At 47.2% G+C, this 14,792-nt stretch overlaps 1 protein-coding gene and 1 pseudogene across 2 annotated transcripts in view; one reads left to right on the top strand and one right to left on the bottom strand.

Moving 5' to 3' along the window:
• ITGA9 (integrin subunit alpha 9) overlaps positions 1 to 14,792 on the top strand; it is a 227,994-nt gene that overhangs the window by 149,604 nt on the left and 63,598 nt on the right. The window lies entirely within an intron of this gene.
• LOC308568135 (small ribosomal subunit protein eS24 pseudogene) lies at positions 9,516 to 11,937 on the bottom strand (annotated as a pseudogene). The gene is made up of 2 exons: positions 11,593 to 11,937; positions 9,516 to 9,590 (listed from the first exon to the last, which is right to left on the bottom strand). The product of its transcript is annotated as a small ribosomal subunit protein eS24 pseudogene (transcript).

A 14,792-nucleotide genomic window follows, 5' to 3' on the forward strand; every position in this document is an offset into this window, starting at 1 on the left:
CACATCTCCGTGCTATTCTGGTAGCATGACTGTTCTGGTGCACATGGAAACAGACATGAACATGGACAGTGTAAGCTTCAAGTCAGCTGACCTGTGATACAGAGGGGACACAGAAGCTTGCACTGGAGTTACGGAGGAGGGGTGCTGGGAGGGATGGGAGAACAGAGACAGACTCCCTGGCCCGGCTCTTCTCCATAGTAGGAGTGCTCTCTTGGTTTGGGTCTCCCAGATGCTGACTTTGAAGCAAAGACCTGAGGGCCATTAGCTTATTTGGGAGGTGCAGAAAACACTGGTGGGGAGGTGGGGAAATGATACAGGCAGGTGGAGGCAGCTAATGAAGAGGGTGCCATTAAATCAGCTACTGCAGTGCATGATGGGGTTTAATCCCCAAGGGCACATCTGGGAAACAGAGCAAAATACAAACCTCAGGGGTGAGGGAGCTAGGGGATTGACCCCCCTCCCAAAGAGTCAGTGCTTGAGGCCTTCTGGGGATGTGCATTCCCCAGTACTCTTGTCCTCTAATGTGCATGTGCAGAGCAGCCTACCCGGTTCTGGAAAATGCCCTCAGGTGCAGAGATGCAGACGCTGGCAGTTGGCAGCAGGCGGAGCCCCGTGCAAGGTGTGAGGCATCTGAGCAGCTCACCAGCATCTGCTGGAAATGCACACAGCGTTGGAAGCACCTCCAACATGAGCACCTCACATTCTGGGCTTCCAGAAGTTGTAAATTGGCCTAATAGAACTTCACTGTGGGTCTAATGTGAGAAGGCAGGTGTTATAAATTGGAGAAAGGGCCAGGTGTGGGACACTGGGAAGCAGCGGAGACTGGAAAAACGGAGTGTTCCAGCCTCATCTAGCTCTCATCAGGGTCCGTGGTAGTCAGGTGGGAGTCTCAGCCAGTGCTGCCAGACTTCCTATTTTTCAGTAAAAGCCAGAAATCCACATTTTTATGTGAAATCTCATGACTTTGGCAGCTCATTAAAATGTTCTTTGAACATTGTATGGGCCAAACAAAACATGTCCACGGACCACATCCAGTCCATAGGCCACCAGTTTGTGACCTCCAGCTTAGCTGTTTTCCATGTGTTCGAGTCCCATTCTCGTCCCTACCTGTGTGTCACGTGGGTCTGTACTTCTGGTAAACCTCGTCTGTCTGCAGCCTTGACTATGTCTCACGTCCATCCCTGCGTGGCAGACAAACCAGCCCAAGAGATTGGAATTTGAGGGCATCAGGTGTGAGTGTGTTTTGAGGGGAGGGAGGTGGTCGGGGAGGGTGAACCCAAAAATGCCCATGGAATATCTGAAGCTAATGATGTTTCGAAAACCATTTTCAAGCCAGAATGTTTGTACTTTGTAATGATTGTGAGAAGCTGCTAAGCTGGAGTTTTTATTCTATAAGTTCTTAGAGGAGAAAAGTAAAATACCAAGCAGAGGAATTGGAAAAGAGCACAAGTGAGGCTCTGGCTACTGCTCAGATGCAGGGGTGACACTGTAGCTCAGTTTCTCACGTCATTGTGACCTCAGACCAAGGGTCTTCTGTCTGCGCCTCAGTTTCTTTCTCTATAAAATGAGATGTGCTGAGGATTAAACGACTCCTCCAATAGCTCATTCATTTACTCAGAAAGTGTATATGGATCACCTACTGCAGATCACGATTAAGCTGAGGGAGAGGAGGGAAAAGAGCAAGGATATAGCACAAAGTGTGTAAGCCAGAGGGTATTGACGCTTCCTTTCAAATAAAGACCCGTGGTCTTAACAAAAGACTGCATGCGGGTGCACATGTGTGCGCAAATGCGCTTACATTGTCAAGAAAGAGACGGTGTTAAAGTGAACATATTTTTGCATTTAACGAATTGCCTTTACTTAAAAAAATACAGTTACGTGAGAATTCACGTGAAACATAGTAAATATGTGTCAGTTCAATAAATGTTTGTATTTGCTTTTGTGGCTCCTGTTTGTTTTTAATCAGGCTTGTTGATTTTTTTTTTCTCCCCAAATTTACTTTTAGCTAAAATATTGGACTATTTGGTTTGGGGACGTTGACTTTTAAAAATCCAGATATATAATGGCTCATATATGTGATACATGCAGTAAATAATATCAGAGTTCAGAGAATGGAATGAAGTGCTCCAGAAGCAATGGCAGGGCCAGGCCCTGTGTCTGGAAGGTGGGGCAAGGAGACGACTGGCCCGAAAGGCCACAGGGGTGTGGCCGGAGGGGGAACCCATGTTCCTTATCAGGAGGGCACCGGTGGGCCCAGCTGTGTTTGGACTGAGGGTCTGGACTGAGGAAACAAAAGGGCAGAGGCTGGAGACGACATCTGGAGGAAGAGCCAAGGGAGAGGAAACAGAGATGTCAGAAGGTGAGGTTCGCCTTGGGATTGCTGGAGGAAAGAGGCCAGTGAGAACGGGGAATGACATTCATTTTACAGCTTTCAGGTTAGCGCTGTTTCCGCTGGTGATAAGTCACCGAATTCGGCTCATGAGCTAGTCGTTGCATTGCCTTCTAACCTTGAGACTGAGGGACGGGCCCTCTGTCCTTTCATTTCCTCCCATGGCAGGGCCAAATGTGGGAGGTGGGACAGTGTTAGAAGTTTCTGGAAGAAAAGCCCGGTTTTGCTCTCTCTGAGGAGTGAGTGCTTTGAGTTCCAATGTCAAACGAGGCCTCCAAGTTGGCCTTGGGGGCGGAAAAGCACCAGGTCAGCTCCGGCAGCTTTTAGGCGGCTGATCCTTTACAAGAGACAGAGAGGGCTCGTAAGTTTGTTTTTCTTGTAAAGCGATGCTTCATCTCTATCTACCTTGACCATGGAAAGGGTGGTCCCTTCTCTCCCGAGTTTCTCTCTTCTCACTTTCAAAGCACATCGCAAAGATGGTGCCAGGCGATAAAACCGATCCGTTGGTTTCTAACCTGGGTGGAGCAGGAAAGACAGACACTGACGTGTTTGTCTCCCTTTGTATCTGTGGGAGTGCCAGGGCCTGTTGTCAGACAGAACATTCCCCACAGAAGCAGCAACCGTACATAGCAACGAAATGAACTGTATTCAGCGGGGCCGGGAAGCCAAACACTGCTCCTCAGAAGGGTTCGCTCAGAAGTGGGTGCACCCCACCCGTGGTTGTGTAAGCAGATTTCCAACAGCCTTTGCCCCCCTTCCACTGCTCTGGTTCATGGCAGGAACTGATTTTCATTGTGTTCTGCTTTCTCCGGTGTCTCTCGTCAAGTTAATAGTAGCCCCGAGTAAAATGCAACCCTTAGATGTTTATAGTCATCTCTGCTGGGCCATTAAGATGATGAATGAACTCGCTGCTCGCCCTTGTAAGAGAGCCCTGAGGGTGGATATCGATACTCAGAAAATAATAAGTCTTTTCCGCCCCTTTCCTGTCTTTAATCCAGTGCCCCAAGCCCCCTGGTGACTTTACCTTGAACTTCCTGCCTAATGCCAGGCAGAAAAACCTCACCTGGCTCCCAGCCCATCTGAGGCTCTAATAGCAGCGAGCCCTTTCTATTGCACAGTTGGGTTGGTGTTCCCATCAGGCCTGTCGAAGGGAAATCCCACAGTCCCTAGAGACCCATGGCATTTCTGAGTTGTTTCTACAGGCCCTGACCTTCCTCTTCACGAGGTAAGGGTGAACCCTGGTGGTGTGCTCAGTGGTTAGAGTGTTGCCCTCGCACCAAAGGGTCTTGGGTTTGATTCTCAATTAATTGCACGTACCTGGGTTGCAGGTTCGATCCCCGACCAGCGCCCTGGTCAGGGCATGTGTGAGAGGCAACCGATCGATGTATCTCTCTCACATCTCTCTCGCTCTCTCCGCACTTTCTTCCACTCTCTCTAAAAATCAATGGGAAAAATATCCTTAAGTGAGGATTAACAAAAAAAAAAAATTATTTTAAATTTTTAAATAAGAGGGTAAGGGTGGGTGGTAAGGACCGCATACCCCAGCAACTCCAGGTTTGTTTTCCTTTCTTCACCTGGATTACCTGTGGCCATTGAATTGGCATTCTTTGGCCATGCAGCCGGAGAGATCCTAACCCGGAGTGTAACTGTGCCCGCGAGAAAAGGGCAGGGCCCTTCCTGTGGCAGCCGGCAGCGAGGAAGTGGTGGGGAAACCCAGATGTCCATTTCAAGTCACAGCGTGGCCCCAGTGTTTCACCGTGGGGCTCAGTTTTCACATATATGAAAAGCTTCATTTGTGTATTCAGCACGTTTGGAAGGAAGGCTGCGTTTTGCTTTAGAAATGTCAACAGAGCTGTAGCTGTGACAAGGGTCAATTAAGAAGGCCCTTTCCCAGAGCTGCAGGACTTGGGCAGATCTCTGGTGGGGGAGCCTAGAAAACATGTGTTAAACCTCTGGATGGTTTTTTTCTAATGAACTGCAAAACAGCAATTTAATAATTTCCTCTTCTAAGGGGAGAAGGGGAGTCTTGGATTTTAAATTGTTTTGGTAAAGCAGCATCGCACCTCTTAAAAAGAAAGCCATGGAAATGGCCTGCTAAGCTAAGGCAAACAAAAGAAAACTAAAAAAACCCAGAGGAATGGAAGTGTCTTAGACTGGGTTTCCCTGAAGCAGATCCTGAGATGAGGGTTCATGCCAGGTGGTTTGTGAGGGATGAGCTCCCCAGGGAGACAGGCAGGGAATGGGGGAGCAGGACAGAGCAGGGTACAATCTCAGGCAGAGGACCACAGAGGGTGGCTCCAGCCTGGTCCTGCAAGGGGAGCTCTAAAGTGCACACAGCACCATCTCATCTCAAGGCCTGGAAGCTGGGCTTTTTGTTCCCCACAAGCACCACTTACAAAGGATAATTTCCCAGGCACTTTCCACCTTTTGAGGGTGAGGTGTGGACAGAGTGGCTCTGGTAGCCTGAGGTCAGGCCTCCGAAGAATGTCGACAGATGCTGGCTCTTGGAAGCAAATGCAAACTGAAGCCAGAGAGAGGGCATATCAAGAGGGTCCAAGGGGATCTGGGGGGACCACTGAAAGAGTTTGCTACAGTACATTTACCATCAGCTGGTTTTCTTTGTGTTCTGAAGGTTATGTTGCAAACATATTGACCAAGATCTTTGAACTCTTGAGGTTCTTGTGTGATACTCTCAGTGTCGGTGGCACACAGGGTATTTCTGCCAGCATCTGAATGAGGGAAGCCGCAAGCGTAGGTGCCCATGGAATTTCACAGAGAACATGAATGCATAGTTGCAACCCATTGCAACCCAGCTTGCCAGAGCCGTCTTTTCACCCCTCTGAAGCCAGACTTACAAATAGTCAAGGTTTCTGTAGCCCTTTGGTGCGTGATGGCCACTGGTGTTTTTCTTACCCAGGCACCTGAGGATAACTAGCCAGCCTGCCCTTTCTCCTAAGCAAGTGGATTAAACAGCCGATTTTAAAAATCAGTTAGGAATGTGTTTGGCTGCATGTAACAGAAAAGCCAACTTTTAGTGGCTGATCAGAATGAGATTTTGATTTTTCTTTTGTAACAATAAATCTAGAATTGGATCTTTTGAGACTGGTGAGCAAGTTCACGATGCCATCAGGAACCCAGTTCCTTCTGTCTGGCCGCTCAGCCTTTCTTCGTACATGATGCTTCTTGGTTTGTACATTCAATACTGCAGCTGCATTCGGGTGGCAAGAAAGACAAGGCCAGGCTTGCCCCTTTCAGAGAGCTTTCGCGAAGCTCCATTTAGCATTTTCCATGTCCATCTCATTGGCCAGAACCATGTCACATGGCCACCCCTGGCCGCAAGGGAGGCTGGGAGATGAATTTTCTTAGCTGGGCACATTGCCAACCCAGACTCACTCAGGTCCTGTTACTGGAGAGGAAGGGAAGCGTGGCCATGGGAAGGGATCAGCAGCCACAGCAGAAATCTGGGAGAGGTCTTTGGGAAGCACGCGTCTCTGAGATACTCCGCAGAAAGGGGAGAGACGGAGAATGAATCACAAACAGGAAAACGATTAGCATAATTACTCTCTTATTTCCCTTTTGCCAAGGATCTTTCAGGCTCTGCATGACTGCATTTAGGATTTTTTAGAAGTCATCCTCCAAAATACCTTTGCCCCCTGACAGCCCTTTGCTCAGAACCCTCCAGCGACTTCCCATCTTGTTGTGAAGCTTCATTGTTTACAAAAGCTATAAAGCTCTATAAGACCTGACACAGTTGCTGCCTCTCAGAACACGTCACCTACTGCTCTCCCCCATCCTCTCCACTGCAGCCACAGTGGCCTCCTTGCTGTTCCTTGCAACACGGTAAGCTTGTTCCTGCCCCAGGGCCTTTGCACTGGCTCTTCCCCAAGATATACACATGACCCACTTCAAGCCCTTCTTGTCTCAGCTCAAATGTCACCTGATTAGAAATACCCTACTGTTCTACTGTTCCAAACACTCCCATCTCATTCCTTCACCCTGATTTTCTTCATAAAACTTATTACGACCTGACATACCATTTGTTTGTTGCTGATTGCCTTGGTTCTCCCACGGGACTATAAGCTCCATATAGTATGGAATGACCGTATTCACTGATTCATCCCAAATACCTACAGCAGCGCCTGGGATGTAGTCGGATCTCAGTACTGTTGAGTGGACAAATGGATGAAGGATGGCTATAGATAGATAAAGGATAGTTCTATCTTTCTATTCCCCTTACGGTTACTGTGTCAGTTATTAAATTTTAGATTACACTGGTAGTTGTTAAGTTGTTAAGCTGAATGCTCTTTTTAAACAATGCAATGATTTGGAGAGGCATGCTCATTTCTTATCTCCCTTGAAAAACAAACCACCAAGAATGAGAGAAGTGGAGAAATGCTACCCCCACCTGGTGATAGAGTCTTGCTGTGTAGGATCAGGCCTGTCCTGGTGTGAGCTCAGTCCTTTGGTGCTGCAACTCATCACTGAGGGGTCAACTTTGGGTCTGGGCCTCTTAGGGGTGACAGCTGATGGACCAGGCCATGCCCGCGGGGTTCCTTGTACTCCCTCCACGTTGGAAGTCAGCCGCTCCCTCCTGCCAGAGCATCCTTTGTGCGTGTGGGTGGGAATGTGAGCTGCAGTCCCCTGGGCTTGAGTGTCATCATCTCTGCCGTGGGTTCTTTACAAGAACCAAAAGGAATTAACATCCCAAATTTCTGTTTGTGTTTGGATCTGTTTCTGGATTTCTCTGTTCTGTCTCCTGATCTGTCTACCTCAGTGTCATGCCATGAACTTGAAGTGCTGAAGCTTTATAAGACAGTTTAATATCTGGAAGAAGTTTCTCCTTTAGTGCTCAGCTTTTTCAACTTTTTCTGCCTAGTGAGTGTCACATGCTTATTTCAAATAAACCATTCTTGCAAGCTCAGAAACATCCCATTGCCACATGGTTGGAATGATTTTAAATATGTACTTTCATTTTGGAAGAACATGTATACATCTTTCGGTACATGTTCTGGGTTTGTTTAAGAATCTGCTGTCTGTTTCCTCTTTTCCTCTTCTGTCCCTCAGAAGAGCAGCAGCATTTCCTCCACTCGGATCCTCAGGTTCTAGTTATTCCTGGGTACTTGCTGTTGTAAATGGGGCCCTTTCCCATTATATTTTATGGCTGCATGTTATGTGTATATAAAAAAAAAAGCTTTCAAGTTTGGTATAAGTTTAACTGGTGACTTTACTGAACTTCTACCTTAGTTTTTGAGTTTTATTAAGCGAGGCCTTCTTGGGTAGAAATCCTCTCATATGTAAGTAATGATTTTGCTCCCTCCTTTCTAATATTAAAATTTCTCTTCTTCTGGACTAGCTCTCTGCCTCGCACTTGAAGGTCATGGAGCAATGGCAGGCTTAGCGAAGATTCTTCTGGTCTCCACTGTAATGAGCGTGTTGGTAGCTGTCAACCTGAGCTCCATAGTTGGTTAATCATATTTCGGAAGTGCATTAACACGATGGATACTGACAGCTCGTCAAATATGCTTTCCTTCTATGTCTAAGATTCTGCCCAATCCAAAGAGGTTTCATGCATGAAAAGGGATGGTCACTTCTGTTAGCATTGTATCTAATATCCAGTTCATTTCTTTTGGAACAACTACCCTTTTATGCATATTCACATAGTACCTGTCTAACTTCTACAGTAAAAACAGGAACATAAGAGGTTTATATCGAACCATATTAAATTGATATTGTTATAGGTCAAAAGTAGTGAATGTTGGCAATTTTAGACGGTTCAACCTAATAGACTTTCCCACTTAACTTCAAACACCAGCTTAATCAATTGAATTTTCTCAGACTCTCTTAAATGCTTTCCATACCTTAGAAAGCAAACCCATGATTTCACCGATCAGTAGGCTAACACTAAAAACCAATTGCATGAGTGCTGCTATCAGAGATTTACGGTTCTTTATTATCTCTAGTTTGATTCTGATTTTGACTTCGGTTCTGATTTCTTCCTGGAGCTACAACTGTACTGACATTCCCAGTAGAGTTAGGGTCACCTTCTCAAGCCTGAGGCACGGACCAGGTGCCTGTGGGAGATTCAGCCCCAGGGACATGAGGGTTCTACTCTAGTCCTTCCTCCAGTTGGCTGATGTCGCCAACAGTGTTGGTGTTCCACCCTGATCCCCTCCACTCCCTTCCTGCCTTGTGTACCCTCCACCTGCACACACATACTCCACTTCGGTTTGCTTTTCATGCCCAGCATCTGTGACTCTTTTTTTGGAGGACTGGCCTCAGGTTACAAGAGCCACTTGACCTGTAACTAACTATGAAGAACCACAGTGCCCCATCCTGGGCAGCCCTTGACCAGTCGATCACTGGTGTGGATGTATGAGAGCGGGCACCCCAGGTCAGGACAGTTCTGGGTGTAACATACTCCAGAGCTCCCCTGTGGGAGCAGCTGAGTCCACCCTCTGTGGGATTCAGCCTGAGCTCACATCCTGGCCTCATTTCCTCCAGGCCGCTATCCTGCTTGCCCCACCCGTTCACTGGTCCCTCTGGGAGCATATTTTTTATGTATCTTTAATCTCAAATCCTCATCTCTGGGTCTGTGTCTGGGTACCCAGACCTGAAACAGATAGGCCTCCTTTTCATAAGTAGGCTTTGTTATAACAGCAGGAGCTTCCCAAATTAGTGATCTGACCAATCAGATAGGTTTTGATTTTTTTTGTGTGTGACCACAATCTTTTCCCTGAAATGACCCTGTTTGGAGTACCTTACTTTTATAACACAGCCTACTATAAATCTACTTTGTAAGTATTTGTTCTGAGTCATTTTGTTCTGAATGAGGCCCAATCCAGTTCAGTTAAATGGAAAGTTTTTGATCCACTGGGACACTGAAATTACAACTTTTCGAAATTACCTAATAAGACTTAAAAGATTGCCATATTAAGCTATTCGTATTGCTTCCTTCTTTTGACCTTTTAATAAGATCAATTCTATTTTAAAAGCTACGACCTCTACTTGGTCGTCGTGTGTCATTCTTTTAATATGTCACTGGACTCAGTTTACTAACACCTTACGTAGCATTGATGTGTCTATTTTCAGAAACAAGATTTGTCTGTAGTTTTCTTTCTTGTGCGGTCTATGTCAGGTTGGTGTCAGGCATTTTCTGGTATTTGCAACAACAAGCAGAAAGCTTACGTTCTTTCTCCTCACCCTGGAAATTACACAGCGTGATCATAGTGGCGGGCAGCAGAAGCTAAGCCTTACTGGGGCACTTGCCAGGCTCTGCCCTCAGTACTTAACCTTTACCAACGCATTTAACCCTCACAGCAACCCAATGGGTATGTCCAATTATGACCTCAGTTTTCCTGATGGGGAAACCAAGACTCAGCAAGGCTAAGGAAGAGCCACAGCGGGCACCTGGGCGCAGACAGGCCGACTCCAGCGTGCCCACTGCATCTTCTTTGCATAAAGAGGCTCAGTTATGTGCCTGATGCAGTGTGCTGGCTGCCCGCGTGGCTCTGTGGCTGCTCCCCTCCGCAGTGCCAGGGGCTTCATGAATTAGATCTTTCTCATTACATCATGACCAGTTTTCTTGCGCAGGAGGCAATGGGCAAAGGAGCATTGATGAATTTTCAGGGACAGCTGCAGTTTGCCTGAACAAGGCGCTCTTCAGTATCCCCAGGGTGCTGGCACGCAGACCCAGCTCCCCACCAGCTCCTCCTGGAGCTCGCTCTCCTGCGGTGCCTGCATGTCTCCACACTGGATCCTGGAGAGCTTGGCAGCATCCTCACCCTGGGGTTTTCCTCTCTGGAATGAATTTGTCCCCAAGTGAACTTGGAAGGAAGATCACACGTGAAAGTCTTGTCCTTTAAGGCGGTTGGGAAAGTGGAATAGCACAGTCCCTCCTGTTTGGACATCTACCTGTTGAACACTGGACACTTGGAAGAGGAGATGCTGGTGGCTTTGTGTTATCAGCACAATGGGTGTTGTGAAGGTCTTATAGACACCAAGGAAATTGGTAGGGTGTTGAATGATTGATTATTTTATATAACTGCTGGAATCTTGTGACATGTTCTAATTTACGGGTGTACAGTATGCAATGGGGTGATGCTGGGTTGTAGAGATAGCTGCATTTTCCATGGGATAAAACCTCTTATTTTTGTTTTGTTTTACTCTAAATAAGTCAAAGGCAAGTTCTATCAACAAGAGACTGAATGAATAACACAGGTCTCCTTGCTTGTGCGGTTTAGGACTGGGCCTTGGACAGATAACCATTCATGTATATTTTACAGGTCTAAAGGAATTACTTCTCCTCAGAGTACTGAAGGAACAGATGGGAAAGTGGGCGCTTAGAATGGCGTAAATGCCTTGACTGTGAGCAGGATCACAACTCCATTCACTCATTCGGCAAATAGAGATTGTTTGTTTAACATGTAGGGGGCATGGGAGATACATGAGGAAGACAGACATAGGCCCTGCCCTCAATCTGCTTACAGTCCGTCGGGGAAATAGATATCTGAAGAGCTCTTCATGAAGTTGATTGTAACTGTGGTAAGGGAAACACGCTTGGGTGCCAAGAAGATTTTCCTGAGGTGCCGGGGGAGGTTTTCAGGACAAGCAAAGATGCTGGGACTGGAAGGAACACAGGCCACTGCAGGGAAAGGCAGTGTAGCTAAAATGGAGTGAGGAAGTGAGCGGAGAGCCTGAAGGAGGCTGAAGGACTGGGCAGGGCCAGGTGACGCAGGCCCTGCTGGGGCCCGCAGTCAGATGTCTGCCACAAACAGCAGAGTGAGACTGCGTGTGTGTTTCAGCTTAAGTTTTGCATTAATGTTGGAGCCTCCAAGTATGTTTTAAATGCTATAGAAATGTCTATGTACTTATTTGTTATGAAGTTCTAGTCTAACAATTAAGTCTGGGGAAGAAAGGGTATATACATTTATCATTTTTTTCTTACTTTAGAAGATGCTCCCCCCCAAAATAGCTGTCCTTCTGAAAATAGAAACTTTTTAATTGAGGCCAGAATTGTCATCATAAAAGAACCATTTACACATTTGATTATTGCTGATGGTCGTTAGCCAGTTGATGGACCCAAGCTTTAAATCTTTTTTTTTTAAGTTCTTAGTTTATTAATCATCTTATGAAAAATCTGTAGTCCCCCCAGATAAAGCCACTGAAGAGTCTTTACTTCATCTGTCGTCCCATCTCCAGCTCACTTTTGCAGCACCAACGTTGGCCTTTGAAGACCCCTGACTTCATTCTGTTCTTGTGTTCCTCTCTCTGTTTTCTTGAGGTCATTGTCTTTTCGTACAGGCCGTGTCTTACAAGTCTATGTCTGGGTTCATTTTTCTTTGCAAAATCCGAGGAATCATAAGCCATGCCAACCCAGCTGTCTTGCCATCACTAGAATGGGTTCTGTATCCAAACACAAAGATGATATCTGGTGTGGTCTTCTACATTTTGGCCAGTTTTTCCTGAATTTCTGTCTTGGGCACTGTTGCTTTCCCTGTGTGAACGACATTGATGACCATTTGTTTCCGCTGAAGTTGTCTGTTGCTCATGAACTTCCTTGTCCTGAAAGTCACTGTGTCGTTAATGATGGCAGCCGATCTTCAAGCAGCCGGGGAGGGGGGAAAAAAAAGTCCAAGCTTTAAATCAGAACCTTGTCCTCGGAGGACAGAAGCTAAGGCTATAAAAGACCTAAAAGGTTACATTTTACTTATAGGACAAGCCCCTGGAAAAGGGAATGGTCTGTTAAAAGTCACAAAGCCAAATGGCCTATCAAATTGTTGAAGAAAAGCAAATCTAGGTTCAGAATAATTCCTCCTTTCTTCGGCTTCTCTGAAAGTGTAGCCCGGCGCAGGGGGGCACTGAGACCTCCAGCCCGCTTCCCGGCTCGGGGTTACGATGTGTGTTCCGTGAAGCACCCGCCCTGCCTGCTCTCTGCTTGGCTTTCGGGCCGTTAGCCTGCACTGTTAGTCTTGGCTTTGGGAAATAGGTTTCTTTGACTTGGCTGGAGGCATACAGCAACCATTTTATTTTGCTCGCGCCTCCTGAATTAATTGGGCACCGAGAGGAAAGAGTCTGCATACTGAGCAGCTGGGCTTGGTAAAAGGCACCGTTCACCCCGCTTTCTAGTGCCTGGCTTGCTCCTCGGGAAAGAAGGAGCGTGATGTCAGGGCCAGGCCCAGCGCGGGGTCCCCCTTGCCTGAGGCACCCATTCTGCCTCTTCCTAACGGGACCTGATGGATGGGGCAGCAGAAATGAAAAGGTGGATGGAGGGTCCAGCAGCTTCCATGGGATGGGCTTGCCGTTGGGGGTACAGTGGAAGTGCAGGATGGAAGTAAGGCTAGAGGACGTGTGGTTTTGCAGAGCAACACCCCAGGCAGGTGGCCCGGCTGGGCCTGGCTCAGCGGTTGAGCGTTGGCCTAGGTTCCAGGCCATCGGGGTTTGATCCCCGGTCAGGGCACATGCCCGGGTTGTGGACTCGATCCCCAGTCGGGGGTGTTCAGGAGGCAGCCAATCAGTGACTCATCGGCGATGTTTCTATCTCTCTCTCCCTCTCCTTTCCTCTCTCTGAAATCAATAAAGATATATAAAAAAAAAAAGAACCCAGGCAGGTGAATTTTTTACACTCTCGCCCTCTCTCCTCCCCATTGCACACATGCCAGCCTGCCCTGGAAGGGCCATTTGTCCTTGAGAGTCTTGCCTGCTGGCCCTTCAGGCTGTCAGGGTGCCTCTTACCCGCGAACCTCTGGAAATCTCCCTCTCAGCCTCAGTTGGACTGTTGGGCTTTTTGATTCACCTTTCCCCACAAAGGAGTCGTTTTCAGACCTTGCCTGTTCCTGACATTTGCTGCCATTTGCAAGGCCTGAAAATGAGAATGTGATGCAGATGGCTTATGGGAGCCAGGTCCCAGGAAGGAGGGGAGAAAAGCCAGCTCCAGGGTGTGATTTTGAGGTCCCTGCTGCTAGCACCTGGACCTTTTGAGAAGCATATAAAATAAAAGCCCCCCAAAAATGCTCACCTACCAGATAGGAGACCCGAGCATTGCTTCGCCAGCTCCCAGTCCCAGTCAGCTGAGGGCTGCCTCTGAAGGACTAGATCGTCCTGCCCTGGCAAGGGGTGCAGTTGAATGCAGTGCCCACGGAACTGTCTGCCATGCCCGAGCGAAAATCAGAGCTGGGCCGGAAGGAAGTGATACAGGGCATCTGTGGCACATGCTGAACCCATTTCCTACCCCAGTCCCAGCCCAGGCTCCCACAGCCTGAGTTCACCCTGCGAGTGCTTCCTGCCGTTGAGCAACAGCATCAGTCAGCTGTTCTGCTGTATGAGTTTCTGAGATTTCCCCTAAGCCCACGGGGAAGACAGTCTGCATTCTGAGAACAGGTGAGCAGGTAAGAGTTTGTGTTCTGGAGGGAGGTGGATGGGGCTTCCTGATCACTATTCTTGACACTGGGTATAAATTAAGAAAAAATTTAAATGTGGAAATGTCTCAAAAGTGATGGCATTTAAACTGTACTGTGCAGAAACCTTCTTTTAAGCTAAACAAATAAACTCCAGACTTTAAGAAAGGTAAATAAGGGATTGATTTCTTTAGTCACAAGGTTTTTTCTGTTTACAAAAGGATTAATACTGAAAAAGATTAAAACATCTTAACAGAGGTCAGTTACAATCCAAATAAAAAGTTAAATGTGCTTCAACAATTCATAAATATTTAGCTAAGGAACAGCTTTACCAAGGAGCTCCTTTCTGTGTGAGTGGGGCCTCTGTGAGTGACTGCACCTTCAGCAGGTGAGGAAAACTCTTTGTCTGAAGGAGCTTATGAAACACCTTTCTTGTTTTTATTATGTTTGTGTTCTTCTGACATTTCTTTCTGTTTGCGGTACCCTCGAGTGCTTTGAAGGTTAGGGGACAGTAAATGAAATGGATGGCCATTTTTTGTCATCCATCCCCGAGTCGGTATGTTTTTCTGTGTTCAAAAGGTCATTGCTCAGCCCCCAGGGTACACAAATATGAACTGAATCGAGCGGATGTCAGGGTTTCTTGCACGTTCCACGTGTCCCCTGGCCCCGCCTTCCCTTCTGTCTATAGATGGGCCTCGTCGCACGATCTCACCCCTCAGAGCCTCGGACAATCCACGCTACTGTTCTGGGATTATATTCCTCTTTCTCTCTAACTTGTCTCTTTTCGCCTGTGCATATCAGTTCTACCTCTCCTTGGGGTTTAATCAGGAAAGAAAGGTTGACCTGAGCTTCTTAGAAAGTGGAGTGTGGACAGGGGTGTGGGCAGGTGACAGCATCGTCACTGCTTCCCCTTCCTAAGTGCTTCCTATTAGCTGGGTGGGGCTTAGGTAACTCGCAGGCGCCCTTATTTACCCTTCACAGCAAGTCTGTGTGCATTACTGTAAGAAACT

This window comes from Miniopterus schreibersii, assembly GCF_964146895.1.
Source record: "Miniopterus schreibersii genome assembly, chromosome: 15".
In the NCBI taxonomy this organism is placed as follows: Eukaryota; Metazoa; Chordata; class Mammalia; order Chiroptera; family Miniopteridae; genus Miniopterus; species Miniopterus schreibersii.